This window comes from Lampetra planeri, chromosome 7 (assembly GCF_965212315.1).
Source record: "Lampetra planeri chromosome 7, kcLamPlan1.2.h2, whole genome shotgun sequence".
Lineage (NCBI taxonomy): Eukaryota > Metazoa > Chordata > Hyperoartia > Petromyzontiformes > Petromyzontidae > Lampetra > Lampetra planeri.
Genome location: NC_136113.1, coordinates 15,291 through 23,561, shown reverse-complemented (window position 1 = coordinate 23,561; position 8,271 = coordinate 15,291). Strand labels below are relative to the sequence as shown.

At 45.9% G+C, this 8,271-nt stretch overlaps 1 long non-coding RNA gene across 1 annotated transcript; it reads right to left on the bottom strand.

Annotated features, from left to right (window-relative positions):
* Nucleotides 1-965: 965 nt before the first annotated feature.
* LOC144719688 (uncharacterized) lies at nt 966-7,987 on the bottom strand. The gene is made up of 3 exons (XR_013585654.1): nt 7,852-7,987; nt 3,994-4,113; nt 966-1,274 (listed from the first exon to the last, which is right to left on the bottom strand). It is a non-coding gene; the product is annotated as an uncharacterized LOC144719688 (long non-coding RNA).
* Between the last annotated feature and the right edge of the window lie 284 nt (nt 7,988-8,271).

The following is an 8,271-nucleotide window of genomic DNA, read 5'->3' as shown; positions in this document are numbered from 1 at the left end:
GCAACAAATTGGATTTGGGGTCTATATTTTTTCCTAAGATAAGTCTAATTTATGCTTCTACATTTTGGTTAAATAGACATTTCTCGGTGATTTTCCAGATATTGTATTGCAATCCAATTTATTTGCACCCCAGCGACCGAAAGCAGAAAATAATAAAGTATCAGAGCAGTGAATTAGAACAAATTGAAGGTCAGTTATATACAGTGCTACAGTGAAATGCAGTGAAGTGTTTTATGACATAATTTCGTGCAAGATTCACTGCCATTCAATTAACACAAGATACAATTATACTCTGCTAATTTTTTTCGTAAATATTACAGCTTCCGTCCTAGGATGGGCAAAGAAGCTAGTTTGATAAGAGTAGGCCAATGTGTGTTGCTGTCACGGTTCAAATTTTCCAAAATCACAAATGACCGACAAATTCCTCAATTGGCATTCCACAAAGCAACATCACAACATGGAGCTACTGCAGACTACTGTATGTGCTGTACTGCGCCTTCGTGATAGCCTTGCGCTGTAAGCCTTGCGATTTTACACCTCCCCCTTTTATATCGTTTAGGAAATACGTTGTCACTTCATTATCAACACCACCGCTACCCGACTAGCGTTGCCTCAACCCACACTCATGTCGCTGACAGCATCGTCTGCCCTTTCTCGTAACCGTCGCCTCTCAACCTTCACCTCCACCTAACCCTGTAAACAAACTACTTTGCATCGCGCATAAAGAAATGTTCTGTACTGTGGAGTACAATATAGTAATTACGCATGATATTTTAGTGATTTTATTTTCATAATGTACTGCTAATAATGTTTTAACGTTTACTGCCGAAACTAGTATTGAGTGTAGTATTTTTAGTAATTGAATGTAATGTTGCGGATACGTCTAGGATGAAGATGCACGCATTAACACGGCTTCAACATTGTTTAGTCCTCGTGGCAAAATTGCGTTGATTTACGTTGTTTCGGTATTCGTTGTCGCACATTTAAGGAAAGCATCCCCGACATAAACCGGGGTATTACTGTCAACTAAATTATTATTATTCAAGACTTACCACCTCACGTGTAGGTCGTCGCGATCGCATGCTAGAAGCTTGCACATTTGCCTGTTTCTCATTACGAACGTGTCCCAAGGCCTTGTTCAGATCACCTTGAGTGTGGGCCAAGGCAACTGCGTGCACGGACAGTGACCCACACTCGGCGCGGAGACGTGCCACCACCCCACGCACCTCGCGGCTGTACAGGTACATGTGGCGCACACTCACATTCACCTCCACCTGTCAGGAGGACAGAAACAAGAGTTAGGGACAAGGACATTTTTATTATTGTTACACTTCCTGACCCAGAAAATCCTAAGTCTCAAGAATATTTTTAACGAGGGTCATGCCATTTTTTTGGCAGCAGGAGGGGATGATGATTGCATCTGTCATCCGAATTCAGTAATTTTGCAAGTAATTTCCAGCATTGGGATAGATGAGCAATACATGTTCAATTGGAAGGGGTTTTTTATTTTATGGGAGGAAATCCATGTGTAGTGAGTCCAACTGAGTTGCAGAAGTTCTTCTTCAGAGGCAACACAGTGCATCGCACGCCGTGCTCTGCTAGAGCCGGCATCACTCTGCAACACACACGATGCTGTCCGGCACCATACAGTGACATCCCCAATGTCACTCACTACACATGTGTAGAGTAGTATGACGACATGACATCATGAGCGCTGTGAGGCGCAATGACGTCATGTCACGGGAAATACTTAAGGGGGACCCCGTGGCGAAAGCGGGGTCGTTGTGGGAGCCCGGGATGGTGAGCGTCTTAAGAAGGTCTCTCCTGCTCGTGACCGGACGGTGTTGGCTGATCCCCCGTCCGGGTTCTACGAGTAGGAGAGCCGAAGATACAGCCAGGGGTAGGGCTCAGAGAAGTCTGCAAGAGCCGGTTAAGATTACGTGGGGTGCTGCTCTCCTCGGTCGGGTGGTGTTGGATAAGCCCCCATCCCAACTCGAGTGAGAGGCCAAGAGATAGCCCAGGCTAGGAATAGATAGAGCCTGACGTCCGCGTCAAGGACTGAGTGTAGGGACACCTACCTCTGGTGTGTTTTGTTACCTCTGTGTTAATAAACTGGCGCAAGCCCTTACTAAGAGTTCAGTCTACGAGACGTCCATGTACAGCAGGTGGAGAACATACACACTCAATTAAGCCCACAAATCAACTATGCATCATAACGCTGGCCGTGGAAACCTAAGTTTATGAATAAAATAATTGACGTGGCTCAGCGGTAGTGCATTTGCCACTTGTTGCAGAGGTTTGCGGTTCTATTCCGACAGGCCGTCCTGGTTAATACTAAGATGTACGAGCCATAAAATAAACGCCATCGGCTTCACAGGGGACATCGAATATCCCGTTTAACACGTAGGCTTTCACGACGAATATCATCCATAAGAGGTTTGTTTTGTTAGATCGTGTAAATATATGTGTCGTTAAAATCCACCACCACCCGACACAGCCAACTAGTAAGGGTTGTAATGTAAACAGAACATGCCAATTTGTCACTAGTACAGCACACTTGTGTGTTGGAGAGCCAAGCCACAACATTTACAATCTGAGTACGATGTTTTGCCAGTATTACAACTAGCTTCATCAGGCGACAGACAGATTTGTGGAGAAGTCCACCTGTTTTGTTCCTTATATAGAGGCGTAGATGTGGTGACCACACTTCACGCTCTTGTGCAAAGTGGAGGGGGGGCGATTAATGAGTCAACGTACATTATGCATGTGCATTATACGAGCCCTTTAATCTTGTCCTTCCAGTCCATTGTGTGTATTAAAATAGCCGTATCAATGACAATACTATATTCTATCAAAAAAAATTTAAAATATATTTTGAAACAATCTTTTTTATATGTTATGTTTCGGCTTGGGTCTAGTTGTCAACGCTCAACTTACATAGGCTGTAATTGACCACGGTCCCTTACATTATGGCAAGCCTCGGGGCCACTTCCTGGAGTTGTGGAGTTCTGCCATTACTCATACGGTACATTTCATTAAAGCGTGTTTAAAAAAAAGTATTTAAAAATATTACTTATTCAAAAGAAGTTTTAGCATCTGTATTATTAGTGCTGTTACCAATACCTCAATGAAGCCCTCATATATTGCTCATACATGTGCAATAATACAGGTCGACGACAAGCGACTGTGTTCATTCAGACGCTGTCTTTCCGACAGACCTGTTCTTCACCTGAGGACGGCTGCTTGCGTTGTGGCCGAAACGTCGTGAAAATTGTATTTTATTATGTTTTATTTTTATTATTTTATTATTTCCCTTCTACGTGACTTTACCGAAAGAACCAAGAAGAAGCGACTGTGTCTCCGTCTGTTTATTTCTTCGTTATATGGACAGCTCGCGTTCCGCTCTCTCGGACGTTCCGCGGCGCGTCGCGTGAGCTGGCGTCCCGCTCTCACGCCATTCTCTCGCTCTCGGCGCGTCGCGTGAGCTGGCGTCCCGCTTCCCCGCTCCCGCGCACCGCTGGCAGACGGCGCGCTGGGAGCCGTCTCGGCGTCGCCACGTGGCCGATGGCTCACGGAGACCCGCGACGTGGTCCAGCTTCCAGCTCTCACCAACTGACCTCGAGCCCCTTCCGGCTCTCCATTATATCCCCTTCCCGCGTCACCCAGACTCTGCCCTTCACCACACCCCTTAAGAACTTTCCAGATAATACCACCCCCTAGCGCCCGCAGGCTCCACCCTTGAACCCTTTACCCGATGGCTCGTGTCGCCTTGATGGCTTAGGGGCTGGGGCGGCAGAGCCCCAGCCTACGCTCGCATTACACATGTAAGAATTAAAGCTGTTGGGAATGCATCCCCATATATACAATTGTCTAATGAACTCCTTTATGCGCCGATTTGATTAGTGGCCACTTCTCCAGCATACACATTTTGAGCACTAAGCGAGGTCTGCCTGTACAATAATTTTCACTATTATTATTCAAGCATACAAATACCTCTCTAGACGTGGGCAGCATGGCTCGACCTCTGGTCTTGCTCCGTGAATTGCCGGCATTCTCGCAGACGCCCCATGCCTCACTGCATGCAGCTAAAGACATGGCTGTACTCTCCAATTGCTGTCAAATGAGAAGAGAGTTTAAGACACCATGAAGCACTTTTCTTGACACTGCAACATCACCACACCATCTTGACTAGTTTTACCGTTTCAATGACCACATATGCCAATGCAATTTATATACAGTGAGGGAACAAAGTATTTGATCCCCTGCTGATTTTGTATGTTTGCCCACTGACAAAGAAATGATCAGTCTATAATTTTAATGGTAGGTTTATTTGAACAGTGAGAGACAGAATAACAACAACAAAATCCAGAAAAAACGCATGTCAAAAATGTTATAAATTGATTTGCATTTCAATGAGGGAAATAAGTATTTGACCCCCTCTCAATCAGAAAGATTTCTGGATCCCAGGTGTCTTTTATATAGGTAACAAGCTGAGATTAGGAGCACACTCTTAAAGGGAGTGCTCCTAATCTGAGCTTGTTACCTGTATAAAAGACACCTGTTCACAGAACCAATCAATCAATCAGATTCCAAACTCTCCACCATGGCCAAGACCAAAGAGCTCTCCAAGAATGTCAGGGACAAGATTGTAGACCTACACAAGGCTGGAATGGGCTACAAGTCCATCGCCAAGCAGCTTGGTGAGAAGGTGACAACAGTTGGTGCGATTATTCGCAAATGTAAGAAACACAAAAGAACTGTCAATCTCCCTCGGCCTGGGGCTCCATGCAAGATCTCACCTCGTGGAGTTGCAATGATCATGAGAACGGTGAGGAATCCGCCCAGAAATACACGGGAAAATCTTGTCAATGATCTCAAGGCAACTGGGACCATAGACACCAAGAAAACAGTTGGTAACACAGTACGCCGTAAAGGACTGAAATCCTGCAGCGCCCGCAAGATCCCTCTGCTCAAGAAAGCACATATACATGCCCGTCTGAAGTTTGTCAATGATTCAGAGGACAACTGGGTGAAAGTGTTGTGGTCAGATAAGACCAAAATGGAGCTCTTTGGCATCAACTCAACTCCCGTGTTTGGAGGAGGAGGAATGCTGCCTATGACCCCAAGAACACCATCCCCACCGTCAAACATGGAGGTGGAAACATTATGCTTTGGGGGTGTTTTTCTGCTAATGGGACAGGACAACTTCACCGCATCAAAGGGACGATGGACGGGGCCATGTACCGTCAAATCTTGGGTGAGAACCTCCTTCCCTCAGCCAGGGCATTGAAAATGGGTCGTGGATGGGTATTCCAGCATGACAATGACCCAAAACACACGGCCAAGGTAACAAAGGAGTGGCTCAAGAAGAAGCACATTCAGGTCCTGGAGTGGCCTAGTCAGTCTCCAGACCTTAATCCAATAGAAAATCTGTGGAGGGAGCTGAAGGTTCGAGTTGCCAAACGTCAGCCTCGAAACCTTAATGACTTGGAGAAGATCTGCAAAGAGGAGTGGGACAAATCCCTCTTGAGATGTGTGCAAACCTGGTGGTCAACTACAAGAAATGTCTGACCACTGTGATTGCCAACAAGGGTTTTGCCACCAAGTACTAAGTCATGTTTTTCAGAGGGGTCAAATACTTATTTCCCTCATTGAAATGCAAATCAATTTATAACATTTTTGACATGCGTTTTTTCTGGATTTTGTTGTTGTTATTCTGTCTCTCACTGTTCAAATAAACCTACCATAAAAATTATAGACTGATCATTTCTTTGTCAGTGGGCAAACGTACAAAATCAGCAGGGGATCAAATACTTTTTTCCCTCACTGTATGTAAAACTGCTCAATTATTTACAACTAGCCTTTAGCCCGTCCAAGGACGGGTGTATTGCAGTTAATCTGAAACTTGCAAGTGAAAAGCAGACCGCGACGTGATATTCATTGCATCAATGCGTGTGCAATCTGTAAGGGCGCAGTGACACAGACCTATTTCATTTTAAGGTTATAATCCCTTGTTCATCATGACGTCCTTTTTACTTTGATGTCTCAATAGCATTACGGAGATTGCTTGACTTGAGGGTTTTGCCTTTGTAGTGAGGTTTGTAAGTTAACGCTGAGGAGGGGGGAGGAGGCACCTCGGCCCCCCATGTGGAATGACGTCAGCCGCTAATTATTATGAATGGGGGGAGGTGTCCATTTGGAGGACGTCACCTTATGATTATTAATTAGGGGGGCTGTTCGATGTGGAGTGACGTCACCTGCTCATGATTATTAATTAGGGGGGTGCGTGCTCCATGTGGAGTGATGTCATCTGCTCATGATTATTAATGAGGGGGGCTGTTCGATGTGGAGTGACATCACTTACGCATGACTACACTATGTGTAACACAATTTTTGTTCCTGGGTAGTAAGTGTTATTTTGTAATTGCTTCTGCCTAAAAAGTATAGAAAATGGCTATTATTCCCCACAAACTTTGGTTTTGTGACCAGGACAGTGATATTTAGAAATGTACCTATTTTCAATGAGAAAACGGGCGAATTTGTGTATTTTCGTTCACATAAAGTCAGAAAAAAAACATATGAATCGAAATTAACATGTATTTATACTAAAGTAATACAAAAATTATTACAAAAGATTTAGAAGTGAGTAGTTTTTGAAGATTTACAATTATACTGTAAATTACTTTCATGAATCAGCCCCCAAATGTAGCCTCCCATCATGTTCTCATTATACTGTCCTTGGTAGCGGCGTTCAAAGTCCAGTATATCCTGGTGGAAGCGCTCGCCCATTTCCTCCGAGTGCGCTGCCATATTCTCCTTGAATTTATCAAGATGAGCATAAAGGAAATGGACTTTGACTGACATCCTACAGCCCATTGTGCCATCGTTCTTCACCAGAGTCTCAACCAGCTCCACATAGTTTTCGGCCTTGTGATTTCCCAGGAAGCCCCGAACGACTGCGACAAAGCTGTTCCAAGCCGCTTTCTCCTTACTTGTGAGCTTCTTGGGGAATTCATTGCACTCCAGGATCTTCTTTATCTGTGATTCGACGAAAACACCAGCTTTCACCTTTGCCTCAGACAGCTTCGGGAAGTACAGTGGAACCTCGGTATACAACCGCTTTGGAATACGTCGAATTTGGTATACGTCGTATACGTATAAAAAATATATCTTGGGATACGACGTCTTGCTTGGGATACGACGCCTTTGCTAAAACTTGTGTGGGTCGGGATGAGTCACCGCGTACTGTACCCGCGTATGCCCCGTTCACGACTGAAACAAAGCGAGAGTGGTGGGGTAGCGGGGGGAGGCGGGGGACGTGGGGGGGGAGGGGCGGGGTGGCGTGGCGTGGGGGAGAGGGGCGGGGGATGTGGGGAAAAGGGGCAGGGTAGCGTGGTGGAGAGGGGCGGGGGACGTAGAGGAGAGGGGCGGGGGACGTGGAGGGCTGCCCCCATGGAGGGCCCCAGGTCGAGGCGCGTGCTACTTGCGGGGTTGAGACACGCCACGTGGCCAGCGCAGCTGTCAGCAGCGCGGTCACATGGCTTCTGTAAGCATTTTCGTAATTAGTGTCTAAATTATTTTATACAACCCCATTAATGTATAATATGCCATATAAAATATAATTTATTTTCCTCTGGAACGGATTATTTCCTTTCCCTTTATTTCTTATGGGAAAAATCGTTTGGTATACATCATTTTCGGTATAAGTCCTACCTTCTGGAACGAATTAACGACGTATACCGAGGTTCCACTGTAGTCTTGAAGGTACTTGAAGGCTGCCGACTCCTTATCTACAGCTCTGACAAATTGTTCCATAAGGCCCACTTTGATGTGCCGTGGTGGCATCAGCACCTTCCGGGGGTCCACCAGTGGCTCCCACTTGACGTTGTTCCTCCCCACAGAGAACTCGGTCCGCTGTGGTCAGTCCCACCTGTGGTAGTGCGCCTTGGTGTCCCTGTTGTCCCAAAGGCAAAAATAGCAGGGAAACTTGGTAAAACCGCCTTGGAGACCTTTCAGGAATGCCATCATTTTTAAGTTTACGATGACCTCCCTGCCATACTCATCATACTTCAAGGCATCCAGCAAGGTCTTGATGCTGTTGTAATCCTCTTTGAGGTGCACCGAGCGAGCCAGGGGAAGAGACGGGTACTTATTACCATTACGGAGCAGCACGGCTTTGAGGCTCCTGGATGAGCTGTCAATGAAGAGGCGCCACTCATTCTGGTTACAGGCGATTCCGATTGCCTCGAACAGACTGGTCACATTGTGGCA